This window comes from Bacillus rossius, chromosome 1 (assembly GCF_032445375.1).
Source record: "Bacillus rossius redtenbacheri isolate Brsri chromosome 1, Brsri_v3, whole genome shotgun sequence".
Lineage (NCBI taxonomy): Eukaryota > Metazoa > Arthropoda > Insecta > Phasmatodea > Bacillidae > Bacillus > Bacillus rossius.
Genome location: NC_086330.1, coordinates 321,090,838 through 321,112,179, shown reverse-complemented (window position 1 = coordinate 321,112,179; position 21,342 = coordinate 321,090,838). Strand labels below are relative to the sequence as shown.

The window sequence follows — 21,342 nt, the reverse complement described above, 5'->3', positions numbered from 1 at the left end:
GCATTATAATTAACAATTTTTTTTTCTGTTATAATATATACATATGGGTGTATTTTGATACTGATAAAAGATATAAATATACTAATTTAATGCGCCACAAGAAGAACTAATATAGTCTTAAAATCTATTAGGGCCTCACCTTACGGTTTTGTTGCAATTGTTTTTATGGTTACTCAAATTTTCTTTGGTTTGGGGGTACTTCCCATAAGTACAACCAATTATTTTTATTTTGTTTTATAATTTCCAATATCTCTACAACAAATAATGGCCAAAGTAGGGAATGTGAGAGGTTTAGTATCGCTATCAATTAAATGAGACTACTGACTCTTTTGAGTCTGATAAATTGTATAACTTACCAAAATATTAATTAATGAGTGTTTGAATATTTTTCCTGTGACATTTGAAGAGTTAAAATTTTCTTAAATTTTTTATTCGGCTTTACGATGCCCAACTAGTCACAATAGCTTACGGTTAGGGATTCGCCAAGATTTTAAAGGGCTCCAAACCTCTTGGGTATCAACTCTATGCTCATTAATATCGATTCATTGGGATAGAACCCACGACTCTCACCCATTCAAGATGAGATGCCGTAAGGTTATGGTCAACCGGTACCATCTTCATATTATTCTTTTTAACATATGCAGACTATATTTTAAAGTACAACATTTTACATTATTCTGTGTTTCTTGCTTATGAGACACGTCTACTTAATAATACTAAAAAAACTGACTGGCAGAAAACGCACAGCTTAAACCTGTGGATCTAGAAGCATGACATTTTGCATAGGAGTTCCCTATATAACGTGGGTGAGCACTAAGCAAGGAGTTTTGAAAATGCATCCCCTAAGTGGGTTGAACTGGGGATGAAAATTTGTAGAAAATTGGTCAGTTTTGAAGATATAAATAATGTAAATTGGTGTATAGGCTTCTATTTATAAATAAGTATCAGTTCTTGCAGTGTTTTTTTTTGGTAATTCATCCAAAATGAGGATGAACTACATTCCCATCGGGCATAAGGTTAGTATGCACATACAAAGCGTAACTTTATAATTTAATTATTAAAAAATATCGTGGATCAATTGTAAAAAAAAAAGTATTAAATTTTCAGGTCGTTTCGTGCTTTTTCTCCCCAAGTATTCTGAATCGCGAAGAAGTCAGAAAGAGCTGAGCACATTCCTTATGACTATTTTAGCCATCAGCGAATTTCGTTAGTCTCTTTGTTGGCGGCAAAATTTCTGTGCCTGTAAGAACAAAATTTCATACATTTATTAAATTATTTTCAAAGTGAACTTATCATAAATCTAGTTAAGTTCGTGTCTACCATAATTATTAGCTAGAATTTTATATTGATTATAAATATCAATTTTTCAAGGATATTGAATCTGAGAATAATCCGTGTAACTATTATTTTTGCAGTGTCTTATAGAACATGTAGGTGTCTATGTTGTAGTGTTGAGTGTATGTAATTGTCCTGATATTGAATTTTGTATTATGTGTGGTTTGTATGTTAAACTTTTGGAATTTTAACATAATTACTAAAGTAAACAGCAAAACTTTTAAACTATTATTTCTCCTACAGTATACAAACTATATTTATTTTGTTCGATACCACAAACATAGATGTTGTAATCTCAGCAATTGTGTAATTTCTTTAAGTCAATCAAAAGAGTTTTTTTAATACTTATGTACTAGTAGAAATTCATGTAAATGGTGGTAGTATAAGATAGGCATACCACCACTAGTAGATATGATAGATATCAAACAAAACATATCACTAACTATCGTAACATTAACAAACACACAAATACACACATAAATATGTATACATTTTCTAGAGACCTACCTCCTATACATCGGGTAATTTGAAACCAGCGTTCTTCGAAAATTAGAGGTAAAAATTTTAAAAAGTTTGTAGAACGCGGGGAAACGGTTCATCTCCTGGAAATGACTGCGCGAGCCAGGCGGGAAATAACGACGTGAAAGTCATCCCACGTCTTCTCTGCTGGCTGGCGGGATGGAAACTTGTCGTGGTTTGGGCGGACAGTTGATACGCGCCCTCAACCGCCGGATCCGCCCTTCTCCGCTAACATCCCCCTCCCCCTTGCAGTTCACTTCTGCCGAGGCCCAGAAACTCTCCCTTCGCGCCCGGAGGCCCTTCGTCCCTTTTGTCAAGACTCGCTCATGATACGGCGTTCGGACGGACACGCCGAGTATCCCGTTACAACCCGAGCTGTGAGTGGTTGAACATCCGCCCCCTTATACCTGCCTTCTGGTGGAACACCAACGCGTATTGCGATAACTTTTATTAATCTTTTGGTTTTGAAAAATCGATTATGTAATCAATTCTCTGTGAATTAATCGAATTACGACCTCAATACATATCATTTTTGTTTTCACTTCGCAATATATTTTTTTTATTTTGTAAATTGAACAGAAATATTCCTGTAAAATTACAGGTATTTGTAAATTTGTACTTTTACATGAAAACAACTATATCACTACAAATTGTGTTCCTTGTAATACTGGGTACAAATTCTTACCTGGGCATTTATTTTTTGTGTAGTCCTAGTACCTCCAATATTTGAAGTTATTTTTTAACCTTTCCCTGTATAGCTTTCCAATATTTACTGTGCACATAAATAAGCATGATTCAACAAATTGTAGTCAAATTATTGAATTTTCGATTATCTTTTCCATGGTTTATAAAAGTATTGCTTGAATAAAACATCAATATAAATATAAAAATAACCGTAGTCATTTATTGTACAAAGTTGCAGTATCTTTCTTGTAGTATTACAAACTATTTATTTTCAACTGGTTTCGAAAGGTGTAGGAAATTTTTTTTTGTGCAATAAATATAAATATAAAAATTGGTAGACAGCCGTTTGCTGGCTAAGCAACAGACTATCGCCACGTGTTTCCTAAAGGAATACACTAAGCCCCTATGAAGCCAAAGGGACAAAAAAGGATACGAGCCAATCGTCCTTCAAGAAAGGCTGCATATTAAATTCTGTAAAGATACTTGCAACTTATTTGAAAGCCATCAAAAATGATTTTCAGGCTTTGAAATGAATTTTTTTAAGTATTTTAAGAGGTATTCGCAAACATCCCTAGAATAATATTATTAATACGAGATTGTTTGGCATATTAAGTGTACATCTTTTATTTCCATCAATTTTTGCTTATGTGGACTCAACGGAATGGTTTTGCCTGTTACTATGAGGTGTGTCACTGCATAGCTGTTGCAGGTCATAAGCTCAAGTTTGCTTAATATTTTGTTTTCATTTTTTTATAGCAAACACGCCTTTTATTATTTTTCAGGAGAATTTTTCTCATATTTATTTATGTAGTAAAATGTAGGCTACTATAGTTTAATGGTGTTATTGTGATGTAATATTAATTTTATGTAAGTTTGGTTGTTCTTTTATATCATCTTAAAATTTTTCAACGAAAAGGAATATTGTGAAGCGCCTCAACAAATAAAAAGAACTTAAAACAAAAATTCGTTAAAGAAAATTATTGTCAATCTCATCTCTAAGGTGTTACGCAATTTTGATTTAGGGGGGAAAAACCTGTGCTCGTAAGGTATTTCACCATTTGCAGGATAGGTATTTTATACCAGTTTTCATGACTAATTATTAATATCTATGATCTTGTTAATTTTTTTAAGGTCACCTGGATCTTCCTCCTCTATAGGTCTTCGGTCTGCCATAATGTGAACACATACTTTTCGGTTGTGCTAGTAAATCCACTTGATTAATGTAGTAATTTGTTTCTTCTGATCACTGGTTGGTCAGGTTTTATTTGCCTGATTTCGCCGGGAATCATGCAGGTTATTTATTTTTGCCGATCTCTTATTTTTGAAATTATATATTTATTTTTTTCATTTTAGGTACCACGAGCTGATGTGAGACAACCTAGCCATGACATAATGAATATCCATTAAGTTCTCGAATGGTAGTGAGCCTTTCTCCTCTCTCACTGACGGCTTCGGGATGCCTTTAACTACTCATTCAGGAAAGTCTCTTCAAAAATTTATTCCTTTAATGAAGCATGATCTCGCATGTGCTTTTCGTCTTCGAAACTGGATTCGGACAAAACAACATTTAAATTCAAGTTAAAAAGAAAATTTGTATTATTGTAATGCAAATTAAATTGTAACTTTAACTGCTGCGTAACTGTTTTGTAACGTCCACATAAATGTGAACATGAATTACGTATTTCACTCTTGAACTTGATTTAATCATATATTATAGTAGTGTGTAAATGGCGGTACTGAACCTGGAATCGGAGTGTGGATTGAGGATGGGGTCAGTGACACACCGCCCGGACGTCACGGCGGCCATTTTATGTGTCAGATTTCATTAAAAGTTCTTAAAAATTTCTCAAATTCTAAAAATTTCCTTATTTAGAGAGAAAAATAATCTTTTTTTCAAAAAAAAAAATTCCCATTTTTCCCTCAAAAAGTCACAAATTCGAAATTCGGAATCCATCAAAAAATTTTGCGTTTGAAAGAACTCAAATTCCTAAAAACAGGTTAAGACTCCTAAAAGCAAGACGCCCTAAGCCATCGAGGTCACGACCTTGACCTTGACCTTAAACAAGATTTTTTTTATTTTTGACCCCATACACAATCCACCTTCCGACTTCAGGCCCAGTCCTGCCATTTACATACTTCTTATTATGCATGTATATGTATTTATTTTAGGCCCAAAATATATTTATTTAGGTTAACTGGTAACCGACAAAACTCATAATTTTCTATACTCGTGTTTCTTGGCTGTGTGTTTTTTGTTTATGTAACAAAACAATAGGGATTACCTCCGAATTACAATTTATTCTTGTAAATTTAATTTATATTTTCGTAGCTTATGTTTTCTGCAAAACAAGAATTAGCTAGTTATTTTATTTAATTAGCTTTTAATTTTTTGATCGGTGATTTTGGTGAGCAGTCGGCGCGTTTCCTCTTGATCGTTCCATGCACTGCGAGATGGAATGCCATTGAGCCTAAGGTACGTCGGGCTTCCCTGACACATCCTTTTGGGAGATGAACCTGACCTATCCAGAGGGGTGTGGCAGAATGGAGACATCTGGAGACTGCGCAGTTGTTACGAAACGGGCTATAGTATAAATAGCTATACAAGACTGTATCGATTACCTGTCATGGAGAGCTGTTGTCGTGCAAAAATACCTCACACTATACGAATGCGTTTCGAGGTATAGGGTTTGGTTCAAAACGCGTTTATATCCTACTGGTTATCACTGGAACTTTTATCAAAAAAACTCAACGAATTTCATCATATGGGGTTAAATCCTCTTTCTTAAAAATGCCAAAATAAAAATTACATGTAGCAATAAACTTTAAATACAGTGAGGTGATCACAGTAAATTTCATATTATTTTATGCAAATTAAAACATTTTATTTAGTTAAGGAGTAATGATATTTTTGTTATGAACATTTGTATTATTTAAGATACAAAACAGTGACGTTATTATTCGTTCGCAGGCTAAATAAACTAATAAATATTTTTCATTTATTTTTTATGTGAAAACTCTTTTTGCACATAATACATCACAAGTTGATTTATATGCGAATTTCAAATTAATTATATTTTTAATATAATTATTTATTTTATTTCATGACAACTTTCCTGATATGAACGGATGCAGTGCGTGGTTTTGATGATTAGAACTGATGTCAAAAAATACACGTATGTATTTTTACGACCAAATCGATACATCTGTTTCCAATAAGGATATGGATTTTCTCCTCTGACCCTCGTCTACTATCTTCTTTCCTTTACGTAGGCCAAATTTAATTATTTAAAGCGTTACCACTTTCTTGTATGCTGCATAAAAGAGTTGTATTACAAAATAAAAGAGATAGTGAACTGACATCTGGAAATAGGCGAAATAATATTAAAATTATAATATATTATATAATTATGATATATATGTATAATATATTATTATTAATAATAAGAATATTATAATGAATATAATAATAATTATAATAATATATAATATCATTATAATATAATATATAATATTATATAAAATTATATTCCCCGTTAAAAAGTTTATTACTGGACAATAAATAATAATAAAAAGCTTTCGTATTTTGAGTTGATCGTGAGTGTCACTTCCGGGTCTCGATTTGATAACTGATTATTCATAAAAGCAAAAAAAACTTTTTTTAAAAAAGTTTTTATTTAAACGCTCTAAAAAGAAGAAAATAAATGTTTCCTTAAAAATTTTAACCATCAACTTATAACCTCATTATATACAATTCATATGATCATAAAAGCTTGTCGCGCGATTTGTAAATAAACTAGTACCAATTTTATTATGTAAATTGATCTGCTAAGTTTATTGTATTTTCAATTTCAATTTAATTAAATACTGATAGGTAATTAAACCTTGCGACAAGCGTTTATGATCATATAAATTGTATATAATGAGGTTATAAGTTGATAATTAAAATTTTTAAGGAAAAATTTATTTTCTTCTTTTTAGATCGTTTAAATAAAAGATTTTTTAAAAAAAGTTTTTTTTGTTTTTAATTTGTTGTTTTTATTTTTTAGTTATCGCTGGCTAGGTTTCTCAGTCTGTTCATCTCATTCAACGCATCATTGTTGCAAGGTCGTTTAGAATGACGCCAAATTATTTTTCGAGTTACTCTCAACAAGCCCTTTCATTTGATATCCATATTCTATAAATGCATTAAAATAACTATTCCGCCATCTTGGATGGTCCGCCATATTGGATTTAGAATGATGTCACACACCATATCGTGCATTGTCATCCAAACTAAACGTGTATACAAAATTTCAGCTCAATCGGTTGAAGATATCTACTTCAAAATTGAGTTCAAAGATTCCACCCGAATAAACATACTTACATACATACATTGCAAGTTAAATAAAAGCTTTTAATAACATACGCTCATGCCCAACACGAATGCGCGGTTCGTTACATATTCACTTGCATGGCTGTGTTCAATTTCGGTCTGATTCAGTGGAGCTGACTGGAGATCTACCCAACTTTCTCAATATTTCAGAATTATAAAACAACCGTCCAGAAATAAACATTCACTACTAGGCTAACTTATAGTATTTCTGTTAATTCGTGCTTTTCATATGAAATAATCACATAAAATAAATTTATAATATAAACATAACTGATTGATTGTGAATCGTTTTATCAATTTAATACGTATAATTATGGTTCTAACAACCTAAAAAAAAAAAGAATATATATATATATTTGTTTCATTGCTAGCTGAACAAAAAGCGTGTGACCGTATAATGTTAAGTTTTGTCTAAAACCTTTTTATGTGGCTTACTAAAATCCCAGAAAACTGATATTTTAAGGGTTTAAGCAAAATCAGATATTTATGTATTTATTTATTTATAAATGATATCCTGAAACTGAAGAACCACAAACAAACATTTAATTCAAAATAATTATATTACACGCCTTAAATGTTCTCAATTCACGCAATAATTTAAATATAATTTTTTTTTCGCGATTTGCGGAGTATAAATTTAAAAGTTCGACAGGTAATGCCAAACCTAGAATTTTTTTTAAGGAACATATTTCCTGACACAAAACACTTGCAAAGTAATAGGCGCAAACAGTTTCGCACAAAACTTTAATTTTGCCGGCTTGCAGGGGACCACTCCCATTGGCTGAGAGGACGCGGGTGCCACTCAAATTCCAGCCGGGCGCACACGTTAAGAATATGCCAGACGCAGTTTGGTGCGAAACTCCCAGTTATAGACAGTTGCCGGTAAATCCGCACGGAGGTATTCCTATCCGGCGCACGTCAGTTGTGGAAGTGTCCTTGGTAAACGCACACTGCTCCTGCTACAATTCCCCCCCCCCCACCCCCCCCCCCCCCGCCTTCCTGTCCGTACATCGTTAACACATCGGCCATTCTCTGCACATGTGAATTCTGCCTTGCCGTTTCTGTTCGTCGAATCTGTAGCCGCAGCACTGTACTCACTAAAGCTGGACTCACAATCATACGTCGCATCCGTCCGTCACCCGTCCGTCCGTTCGTCAATCACGTGACCTGCAGCCAATCAGATGGCCCGGTAAAATCCATCCGTCCGTCCGTCAAAACCTTACCAAGCTTTAACTTTCGACGGACGGACGGACGGATGGAATAACCTTCAGAATGTTAGCAACCTTTACTTTATTTAAAAGGTATTTTTAAGAATATTTATATGTTTAGCTGGTTCCATTAAATGTTACTAACTTACGTTTGAACGTAATTAAATTTTTAAGAACTGAAAATATTTTAATAATCATCGGAGCCAAAAAAAATTGAATTTAATGATTTATTAAAGTGCTTTGCTGTCATGTTCGTCAATATAATACAACTATACAATGTAAATATTTACCCGTATTTAATATTTATAGTCTGTTAGAAGCATTAAAATGGAAAATATTTGTTGGCCGTGCGGATGACTGTTAATCGCTCGGCTCTTTCTTGACGAACGGGCGGGTGACGGACGGACGAAACGGAACATTGTTGAGTCCAGCTTAACATTCAACACTGCGCTAATCGTCCAGAGCCACAAGTGTAGACGTACAACAACCAACCATCCACTGCTCAATACGCCAGACTGCTGGTCGCCAGTGCGTGTGGCTAGCGTGCATGAGCTTGGAGTGTCGCCTGCTTCCCGCGGTGCGTTTGAACGCCACTGCGCTGAGTTCTCAGCCGCTGTGGTCCCCCGAAGCCTGACAAATTTAAAATTTGCAAGCAACTATTGGCGCTTGTAACTTTGCAGGATTTCGTTCCCGGACAAATGTTCCTTGCTAAAAAAATTGCTGGGTTTGGTATTCTCAGCCACCTACTAATTTTATGCCCCAATATTCGTGAACACATCTGTAAAGTAGCATTCAAGGTTCTCAGAGTCAATAGTTAACGATAATTAAAGGTATATAATCATTTAAGAACTATCAGGCATTATATTTGTGTTTTAATTCAATTTAAATCATCAACAAAAAGATTATTAATAAAAAATAATTTAGAAAACTACTCTCTTCAGAATAAAACATTAACAATTTTAAAATATTGTAGTTTATACATGTTTGTGTATGTAGTTATGAATACTTTTAACCTTTTCTACTAATTTTGCACTAAGAAACAACACGAGACGAAACATTTTTTAACTTTACTGTATTCTCCTCGGAAGAGAAGATCCACCTTAGAATTTCCAGCCCTTCACTATGCAAGCCCTTGTTCCTTCATTCCCTCGCACGCAATCTTACCTTGCTGCATTTCATGTTATGAACAGTGACCCGGAAATTCTGCGTGTTCAGTGGCTGGCAGTTTGGTCTTGATGTTGCTGTCCTGTGTTTTCTTCAACCTTAAAAGTTTATCCATTGGCATCTATCCTCATAAGGAGACATTATAGTTAAAGGCATTGCAATTTTAAAGATTCATCGAGTAGCAAATTATACTTGAATCACATACAGGTACATCTACTTTACATTGCTGATTGGACTACAGTGTCCTTGACATTCCCATGACAACCCTGACCCAGTTTTAAACAAGGAAAATAAGTGGTTACAAAATCACATGTAACCCGCCAAAATAAAATGAAACTTGTTATCGCCCAATCAGCACTCTAAAAATGCTTTATTACATACAGGCAAGTTTAGTATAGGCTGTAGTGAAATGAATCTCCGAAATAATAGTTACTCTAACCATAGCCTTGATTGACTTGAACGAGATTCGACAGTTCAGTTGCTGTTGGTTTGTTGTTAGTTAAGGCTATCTGGGTGGCATGCCAAAACTACTGAAGCTCAATTTAAGAGGTTAATAAAAAAAACACGTACAAGTGTGTTTTACTTTAGCTTGTCGTTGAATGAATATAAGAGATTCACTTGTTAATGGTCATGAAACCTCTCGAGTGGACACTCCTGCGTGAGCGACGAGCTTCAATGAGCAATGTTGCCGGAAAGCGTCGCACGGTTGCCATGGCAACGCACACAGAGGTCCTTGTTCTCGAGGACTGTACCTTCTACGACCTACGCAAGGACAGCCTTATAGTTAACAGGGACGAAAACCACAACCACAACACGAACAGTTCCGAAGTTTATGTAACTGAAATATTTGGTTAGGTTCGTTCAAGGGAATAAATAATTATTATTTTTTTCCCGGGAGGGTCGGTTATGTTAGGCCAGGTTATCGTAACTGAAATTAAAGGTTGGTTAAGTTAAGTTGGAGTAAATTAAAACACTCTATGACCGTAAAATGTATATATCCTTGCAATATGAGCGATAGGCAAACTTTGGAGAACTTCGGAACTGCGAGCTATTGGCGTCCCCCTTCGCAACCAACTAAATGGTATGTTGGCGTTCTCATAAACGGATATAGCATTAAAGTAACTGCAACAAAATCGTACAACTGGTAGGTGATAATACAAACTCTGCATCTTATGTATGTTCTCGGGAAGTCGTGTAAAATGTGCAGCTCTTGTGGGTGGATAAGAATTGTTTGGTTCACAATTAATTATGTATTAGTTACTATATTGAGTGCAAAAAAAGTACCTTTTTCAAATTTAAACGAATAGACAAAGGAAACGATGCTGCATGTTCCATCAAATATATTTTATTTAGAAATTTAGAATTTAAACGAATGTTTAACGTGGACCATATTTTTTTATTATTGACATTTTACGCAATAAAATTAAGTGACACGTTATAAATTTTAACACCTACGATGCTTAAGGTACGAAGAGATACCGCCTTGGCATTTTACATACCTGAATCATTTTCCCTTTACAAATACACGTTGAGTGCAGAATTATATAAAGCTGTACTCGCGAGTTACCAAATCCTGAACACGGGTAGAATCATCGGGTAGCAAAGTAGACTTGAAGCATAAATACATCCGCATCGCGTTGCTGATTGGACTGCACTGCTCTTGACACGCTCCAATATGTTCAAACTCTGAACCGCTAATTGCTTTACTGTTTGTCACTTCCAGTGGAATCAATATTAGTGTTTGACACTTCAGAAGTTATTGCAATTATTAAATCACTAGAGATTTGCCATTCGCTTTGATGTTGCTAAGTTTGAATTTTGAAAGGGATCATGGTAAACATGCGAAAACTACATTTTTTTATATATAAACTAGCTGTGGTACCCGTCGTTGACATGTTAGATTTTCGTTTACTGTAAAGCATTCTGTGCTCTCAGATCAAGCCCTTAAAAATAAGGTCTGAGTGTAAACCACCACTTTATTAACATGGCCCAATATTCTTAAACATGGTGTCGCAGGCGTGTAAGAATGAAACAAGGAATTACAGATCCCTGGACCCCTTTACGGACAAATTGTTATTGGCTTGTTATTACTTCAAGTCACAGTTATAAACCTACTAAATGAAGTACTCGGCGTTTCCCGGGCTAAAAACATCTCAATATAAGGCACACCATCAACTAGATTCAAGTTTGTTGGGCATACACTTGAAAAACAGGAAATTTTAATTTTTAAGTCCCATTTATTGCACAATCTCGGTACATCAAGTTTACGCATCAGCAAAACCAGGACGCCAATCTTCAGCTTCATTTTGTGGGAAGGCAGGTAATCCCTAGGCAATATGTTACGGACGCACCAAAAGAAAGCGCGTTACAAGTTCAAAGGCAACGCCGTCTATTCACGAAGTTCTAAACTAAACTTTTATTAATGCCTTTAGTTCTCTAGCAGCAACGAGCTTCACTAAGCGGATGGGTTTCGCCAAGGAGAAGGATAGGAAGGTGCCAGACCTTACTATATGACCCTGTAGTGGACGTAGAGAATTGACACAATTTCACTGTGTGGCTATGACCTACCACCAATGATTGTCTATTTAAGGACGAAATTTCATAATTATTTGTAGTCTATGTCACTCTCCGGCCCATAAACTATTTGTATGCAAAAAAAAATCATGTCGATCCGTTACCCCGCTGCTGCGTTAAAGGACAAACAGACAAACACAGTTTCGCATTTCTAATATTAGTAGGGATAGGGATGACGGTCATGATGATGGGGGTGGGTTGATAGACACAGAGGCTGGTTCCAAACCCCCAGTCACCACCACGGTTGAGGTGACGATGGCGCGACAAGCGTACCAGGCGAGATGAGGCTGCTTTGGAGGTGGAAGAGCAAAACAGCATCCAGTCATGGACCCAGGAGGAAACTCTCTTACAGGCAAAAAAAAAAGGCCCGATCCGGCCTGTAATCGAACGAGTGACCCTTGGAACAAAGAACCGGTTGAAATCGAACACTATCCGAACTATACCATTTCTCACTCGGAACGTCACTTTATTACGCTTACATTTTTTTCATAAACTCATAATACATTCCTACTAAAACTCTCTGCGTAGGTGAATCTAAATAAAAATAATAATAATATTTTACTGGCACGTATTTTTTTAGCGAAATCATCGTACGAATTGTATATTATTAATTAAGGTTGATTCAATTATAAAGTTGATTTTGATCATTACTGTGTAATTGGAACACGTGAAAATAAGAAGTTTACATACGATAGTGCCTCAATTTTATTTCATGCTTCAGCAAATTTCTCTCGTGTATTCGTAAACTGAAATTGGTCACTTCTACTGTCACCAATCCGCTCACAACAAAATTTGCATTTTCATTATTTCTTTCAGATTCTGATTGTAGAATGCTATATAAAAGTTCCTATTAACTATTCGTTAAAAAAAAATAGAGCCACTCTTACTTTGTGGATTATATGAGATTGAATCTCATAGAAATCTACTTCACGTTGATGATTTGACAAAAATGTTACAAACAAGAAGTGTTTACCCCAATCTCGTGTAACCCACAAAGGATATACCATTTGCTATCGACTAACGAACACTCTAAGAAAATCATTGTTTGTAAATATGTAACTTGTGTCTACCCCGGAGTGAAATATAAACGCGGAAAATAAAATGGTTGCTTTTAGGAATTTTTGAATTATTAGGTATATGATAATTTATACTTATAAAGATTTATAAAGTTGTTAAAAGTAAATTAAGAGGTTGTTTCACATTAAAATAAAGAAAGCAAAAAATCACGAAGGTATAAAAACTAGTTTTTTTTTTCACCTCTCTGTGACAAAGTAAGTTATTGTGAGACAATTGCAATGATGGAGGAGAAGCTCCCGTGACTTGGCTGACATCAATCTCTCGGAGCCCTGCAGCCTCGAGAAACCATACACGTCACCTCTTCGTAAGAGAGTCTTGTTTATCCCTCGCCCCGACAACCGAGAGAGAGAGAGAGAGAGAGAGAGAGTCAGAGAGAGAGGGATAATGAGGTCCGGTGTTGTCTCTGAAACACGACACACTCGGCGCGCCGTCAGAGTCGCCCGGCAGCTGGCGGGGACGAGAGGAGTTCTCCCCGGAACTTCACGTCGCGTGGAAGGAGCACTGACTCCTCCCGCTGCGAAGTCTCTCGAAGGATCAGGTTCTCTCGAGACGGCGAGGAAGGAAGGGAGCTAAAGGGCGCTGAATTTTCTTTTTTTTCTTTGCCACGCGCGTCGTCGCGTGACCCAATAGCGTAAATGTAATTGCAGGGCCATGTATTTTCCGCGAAAAGAATTCCAGACCAGCTGTGTGTTAACACTTTACAGCATGGAATTTTTTTTCTTGGTTGGCTAGGTTTCTTTCAGGCACATGTCTTCTGTCAGCACACCAGCCATGGCAATTCATTGTGGATGTTAATGCGTCCTGAATGGCCTTGGAAAAATAGGGCAATAGTTTCTACAGCATACGGCCACCAATTAGAAAGAAACAATTGCAGTCTAATGAGACATCATATTTCCCTGCGAAAAATGCATTCCCTTACGTAAAAGACATAACATATGTGCCGTAAAATATCGTTTTACGATCGGAGAATGGTGTTCAATTAGTGAGTGGCCACACATGTATTTATTCATTGACACTGCATGAAAACGCTTTTTTTTTGTCCAGCAGATGGATTCTGTCATGTTTGGTGGGGCATCCAAAATGTTGGTTGAAGTGAATTTTCTGAAATGAAGAAACATTTTTAATGAACTGTTTGTTATGTTGGAAACTGTGTTTTACGACAGATATTTTAATTATTACTTACCAATCATTATCAGAACGAGATCAAGCACCTTTTCCGCAACATTTTGGGCGTTAAATTTCCTTAACCAATGGTTAAAGTTTTATGTCCGTATCTCAATTTGGCTTTTACACGCTGTAATTTTGAATTAATAATTAGCCAGTTTGTTAGTACTCATGTTGTTTTAAAATACATAATTTGTGCTTGGTTAAGTAGTTATTGTCTATTCTTATTTTTTTGGTCAAAATGACAAGTTGGCCATCACACATGGAAGACATCAGCTCTCAAGAAACGATTTTGCGCCACGAATTTATACTTACAAGAATTTATTTTTTAGTGCAAATACAGAAATGTAAGAAAAAATGGAGAGCCACAACTCTTATAAATACCAATTTTCCGGGGAACGTTGCGAGATCCTGATTAGTGCTAGATAATCTTTAGTTTATGAAAATATTACCACTGCAGGGAGTGGCCATTTTACGTCTTAAGTGGCTAAAGACCAATGACCAACGACATTCGCCTTACTTAAAATACATATGACTCTAACTAAGTATTAGAATATGTTTAAAACTAAACAAAACAACATAAAAAGAGGAAGACACGATCTACTATGAAAGTTGATATCCCTCTTTTCCAAACTAACTTAAATGCTAGACTATACATTATTCAGCTTTCTTAAGAGTAGTACAATTTGGACGATTCGGGCACATGGAATTGGAGAGTATAGTGCAAAGCCGGTTCGCTATCTTGGATTGTAAAACCATGGCGACCAGCCTTGGATAACCTTGAAATTCAAAATTTGCTAAAAAAAAAAAAAAAAACTCAAAATTCCTCAAAATTTGCCCAAAAAGAACCAAAATCCACCAAAATGTCAAGTTTTTAGAATAAAATCCGGCAAAATATCTTTAAAATATCGGAAAAATAAAAATTTCCCTATTTGGGTGAAAACTTCTCATTTTGAAGGAAAAATTCCTCACCTCATTTCTGAAAATCTGTGACGGCTTTAAAATTCCCAAAAGCGGCTTAAATTTTCCATTAGCAAGCTGTACTAAGCCGCCGATGTCTGTCATTGACGATTAGGATGTAATGGCCGCCATTTATAATTATGATGATACCGTTGCACATTTCTTTACTGCCGCTATCTTAAAAATCCATATTTTTTATTCCAAGCAAGGCACTTTCAATAAATCAAGCATTTCCTTCATTAGGTCATACTCATCAATAAAACGGCATCAACTGTTACTAATTTAGAAAGGAAATTTTTTTTTATGGAAAATTGAGATTGGTAACAGCGTAAATAACTCTGTACGATGAAACACTACCTAAGAATTGTAGATTAATTTAAAATATATATTTACGAATGTTCATTAGAAATACAATTTTAAAAACTTATTTTCCAGATGATAAATTACCACTAGGTATTTAGCTAGACAATAAGTGGCTTACATAAACTTAAAATGAATGACTGACAATAAATACATGGTAAGCAAATAACTGTTACGAGCTACCAACTAAATGAGCGGAACGCGTACGTGAATACTACCACGAGTCCACTTTGAAATCTATCACATTAAAATATCAACAGGCAACCAATTCAGATACCACATTACATAAATTTCCTGTGAAAAAAAGTATGTGGCTATTCACTTGGGGTGTGCGAAATAAAAGTTTATTTGAAGTTTTATTTTAAGCCTTCCAAGAACTGGAGACGTGTTCACAATCGAACGAAATGTTTTCGACACAGCGAGATTGGAAACTGCCCTCTGCTTTAAAAGAAAGTCAGGAATAACAAATGGGTTCGAGGGCTTCACATGAAAGAAGTTCCGGCTGAAGTGAAATTACTTTGGTGCAGTTCGTGGAACCCGTCGACAATGTGCATGACGTCACGTGCTGACGCGTAACAAAACACGAATGCGGGAACTACAATTTTCCTTATCATACTTCCTTCAGAAAATTTTCCAAAATACGATTTGTTTAGTTTAAACTGACAATGAATGAAACTACAATTCTATCGGGAAAAACATTAAGAATGAAAATTTTTTTAACACCTTTTCTGTACTGATTTATTTCAACAATTTTAACTGGTTACTTATTTAAATAATCTTTTGTAGATGAATATTATTTATATTTTTAATCGCCCAGTAGTACTCAATGTACGCGTGGAAATTTAATTTCTGCACTTGAATTTACGGGTATAAGTTCAAAAAAATCTAATAAGGAATTTAAAACAAATGTCAAATAAATAGCCCATTTATTATTTATTGTTTTTATCTCATGAAACTACATGTTGAAAAGTGATAGGAAAATTTTTAAAATTTACTATTGGGTAGTATCCAAACCAACGGACACTGAATTTCGCTGCAGAGAACAATAATTCACACAAACAATACCCTGGAGGCAGTAGCATATCTGGAAGCTGGTGAAGGAGAGGGCCCACCATCCAAAACTAATATTTAATTTTCAATTTTTTTTTTTACCTGAAGACGTTATTCCAACCAGTGTAAAATGTGATGAGAAGGGAGCTCTCTGGCCCTCAAGCCCTTGGACCCACCATTACTCTTGGCTGCGAATTTAACCAGCTTCATATTTACGTCACGAAAGCGCCACTCCTTTCATCGCACCAGATATTTTTATCACTTTTTAAGTTCGTGCTACGTTTTTGTGATATATTTGAGTAAAGATGTTGTTACTAGCGTTTTGGTCTTGGCAGCTAAACATTTAACGTTTACTAGAAACACTTGTAGACTTTTTAAAATTATTTAATATTCATAAAATAACAAATATATGGTCACAATTCTATTTTTTGTATTAATGTTAAATATTTTTTATCCATATCAAAAGATAAGTAATCTAAGTACACGATCGAAACATTTCCTGGTGGAAAGCCAATATTACTGGTTACTTTAAGACATAGATTTTAATTTCTATAAAACAAATTAAAATATTTTTATGCCTATAAATGGTTGTGACACAAAAATAAAGTTAATAATTATATCATTAAATATCTAGTTTTACTTAATTATAAGCTGGATAGTTTCATTCATGTAATCCGTATACCTTTTTCTTTTCTTTTTTGGATAGGCACATAATACAATTAAAATTTATATTTCGACATGTTAATTAGCCTAAAATATTATTATTATTTTTAATTGAATTAAATAAAAGTATTTTTAAATGTTAAATAATTTTTTATCTAAATGTTAAATAATTATCCAATTAATGCGAAAGATCTTTAAATTACATACCAACTAGTGCATCTATATTTTCAGCAAGAATCAGATGTAAATCAGTCTTCTTGCGGTTAATTTACAGGTCTATTGACAGGAATGACCTTTAGAGATGACTGGGATTCTTGTTTTGTGATTTGTGGCTGTATTTGCAATTAACAAATTACTTAATCCATGAAGTTACTAAAAAACAGGGATATTAAAGTAAAAGCGCACTTAACGCTTACTATCATGATCGCTTTTGTTAGATATTCTAAATTAAATAGTTATCAGGTAACATAACGTACGAAAACCGTAAATAATTTATAATATTTGAATACATATCGATCGATTATTTACGTAAAACGCCGTTTACAAAGTTTAAGTCTATTTAAAATGTGTCTATTCAAAATGTGATGTTTACACTTCCAAATAAAAGAAATATTTTAATAATATGTAACATGATAACAGCGACGAAACATCAATAATTTACTATAAGATTTACAGCATCGTTCTACGCTTCTGTATAGTAAAAAAAAATATTGTTTTTCAGTTAAAATTTCTTTAACGCTTCTTTCGTTTTCACACAACTCTTCTTAGGATTAACATAGAAACTTTAGAACAGACGCTCCAAATGTGTACTCTCTTCGGCTACACTTGGATGCGCTATACCTATAAAGCACGGGGTAGTCAAGAGAAACTATTAGTTAATGTAAATAACAGCATTTCATAAATCACAATTCGAAAAAAAATGTGAGTCTTTCAGTACTCGCCAGTGATGTGTAACACCTAACCTCGGTAACGAGCAAATTCGTGAGTTCTCATGTCGCAAATACACTTATAATACGAAACTCTGACACCAAATTTAACGGAGAATTCTTTAAAATAAGGCCGAGATTGATAGATATACATGCAAATTGTGTTTTCAACTACATTTCTTGACGCGAATTACGCGAAGTTTCCACATCCGCCATTAAAATTCGTTGCCGGAGGAAATACGTCATTTACTGAAACATTTAATTAAGAGACAAAAATGTATACTATTTAATGAAACGGTTCCGATAAAAGAGAAAGAGACTTGAAAAAAATACTACACAGCAGTTTTAGACCTGATTTTCGAAAAGTAATTTTATTTAAAATATTGCCCATCTTGTTAAAATCAATCAAACAGTTAATACTGTAAAAAAATTTCTTTGGCTTTGAGAAATTTGGTTCACGCCATCCACCACAGATAAGCATTGTGGTTACACATTTTCGTTCCATTTTCTAAATTTCTCCCACAAAATGCCATATGCCAAGAGCTAAGAGGTTACACATAAAAAAATCAAGACTGTAAACGTTACCATGGCCATAAATGTAACGTTCTATATGAATTTTGTTATAATAAACATTTAGTTTACGTCCTATCAGCGTTAACTCACATTATATATATATATATATATATATATATATATATATATATATATATATATATCTTGAAACAACTGGGTTTCCATGGTCCCAGACCTCTATGATTTTCCCTTCCCCTTTTTTATTTTCATCGTCAACCTTCTCTGTCAACGGTCCTGATAAGGCAAACGCATTTTTTTTTCTGCACAGTAGACACATGTTTGAGAGCAGGAGGGAACTTTTTTTCCCCCCGCCTTGTTTATTTTTACTTTCATTCTTTTTTTACTTTTTCCCTCCCTCTCTGTCTCCCAGCGGAGCGTGCGAGGCAAACGAGTTGCGAACAGTCGGAGCGGAACTCACCGCGCCGCAGCGACCAACCAGACCGAGGCTGTAGGCTTTCAGGACACCCTTTATTGCAGCGCCACGTCTCAATACAAGGAGCTGGGACCGGGGTTACCAGCGCCCTCGCTCCCAGGAGGAACGCCGTGTAATTTAGCGGAGGCAAGTCCAATTACAGCGGTCTTGGCATAGGTTAGGCCAACACAGACGACTCCAACTTATACAGTTTTAAGCACGAAGAAGCAGAAGAAATAAAAAGAAGTTGAACGACTTCAGCTAACGTAGTTTAAAGTTTAATGACAAAAAAAGAAAGAAGGAAGATTTAGGCTGGTGTGTGATTAGGTTAGAAAGATGTCTCCGACTTAAGTTAAACTATAAGTTAAATGATAAGACGGGAAAATATTGGTTGTTTATAGCTCTTATATTAAAGATAAATATTTTATAATTAAAAAAAAACTCTATAGCCCCAGTAGAAAAGTAGAATTATTACTAAAAACTAAAAGGAAGTGCGGAACAAAGGAATAAAATATAAATACACTTTATGCCTACACCAGGGATAAGATCTAGTATATAGAAGATTTAAGTCGAATTGTATAGTCTGTACCATGTTAACTCGTCTCAAATTGATCAGTTCTTGTATGCAGTACCTTTGGTACCCATTTTATAAATGTCAGTTTCAAAGCATAGCACAATGAACACTGACAACCACATTGAGTTTTGACACAAAAGTATCAGAAAGATACGTAGACAGTTGGTACTAATTTTTATATCTGTCATGTTTGAGACAAGTTACATGACATAAACTATAATGTATCAGTCTCTCGAATCCAACATTAACCACACACAATTAACCATATAATTTTTCTAACTTTATGTTGTGTAGGTTACCTAATATCGTCACTTGAAATTCCACTACTGTGATGTTAAAACGAGAGAGTAATTTGGCACATTTTCTTATATAACATACTTTGCCGTAAAGATAAATAAGACTGCTTCCAAATTTAGTGGTCTGGAACTGAAGATATGCATAGTTTTAGGTTTTACCTCCATTTTTTAAGACTTATCACGCAGGCAAACGAGCAAGTTTTGGTTTCTGTTTGAATGTTGTAATCCAGATTATGCTCGCATCGAGTTGTAACACACAGTGATTCCGCTAAAACCGCCTCACCATAAATGTTAGTTTGATAAAAAAAACACACAAAGATAAATGAAAGTACATTTTACCGTGGTAAATATAAATAATGTCGTTTATTTCTGCTGTAATTAACGTCGAGTAAATGTTCAAAAAATATTTAACACAGGTTAATTACATTAAAATTATTGGAGGATTAAAACATAATGAATCATTAAACAAAAAGTTGCTTTCAGGTAAGTGACGTACGATCTACTTTTGACAGTGAAACGAATAAACTAAATGGCATAGTTCAAGAACACGTACAAAAATTATTATATTTGCAAAATATTCCTTTGGAAACCAATTTCCAGGGATTATTTTGTACTAGATACTACCAGAAGATATTGTAACTTTGTACAACACATGGTTATGGCTATTTTTGCATAAATGAAGTACAATTTTCGACATAATAATGCGTACTTCTTATGGAATTTGGCCGATGATATAATTTTTGATGATTTTTATTCAAGTATAATTTTTTTACAATAAAACATAATAGAATATTTAATAATTGGACTTTATTTTGTTTTATTATGCTTATTTAAGTTCACTTTTTTATTAATAATAGCAATTATCTATCTATATATGCATTTGCATCTTGGAAACGGCTCTAAAGATTTATATGAAAATTTGTAGTTTTATAACATTTTGCTTTTCACTTATGTATATATGTATCTTCCATGGAAAAAAGCGATTTTACACACAGAAAAATATTTTTTCTAAACTTTACTTTATAGCTCTTTAGCGCCATCTGTTGTTAGCTTGTAAATTATCTACTCAACTGAAGTTTTAGTTTTTAAATTAGATACTCAACAACAGATGGCACTACATGACATAATAAATTTTAATTTAGATACTCAATTACATATAGAACTTCGGATGATATATAACACAAGTTATAATCCATGACACTTTTTTAAATAATGTATTACTTCAATTAAACTGAATAAAAACATAGCTGTTTATTTAAAATAAAGTGTTGACTTATGAAAATAAGTGATTTTTTTAGTTTAACCGACTGTAATTCATATGTGGTATCTATGAAGTATAGTGAGGACTGAATAATAGTCATATATGTAATCTTTATACTCTTAAATCATTGATTGGAGTAGGTAGAGTTATAAGGACACTCTACCTATTCC

At 34.3% G+C, this 21,342-nt stretch overlaps 1 protein-coding gene across 1 annotated transcript in view; it reads left to right on the top strand.

Annotated features, from left to right (window-relative positions):
- Nucleotides 1-21,342, top strand: part of LOC134527983 (uncharacterized) — an 84,888-nt gene that overhangs the window by 12,169 nt on the left and 51,377 nt on the right. The window lies entirely within an intron of this gene.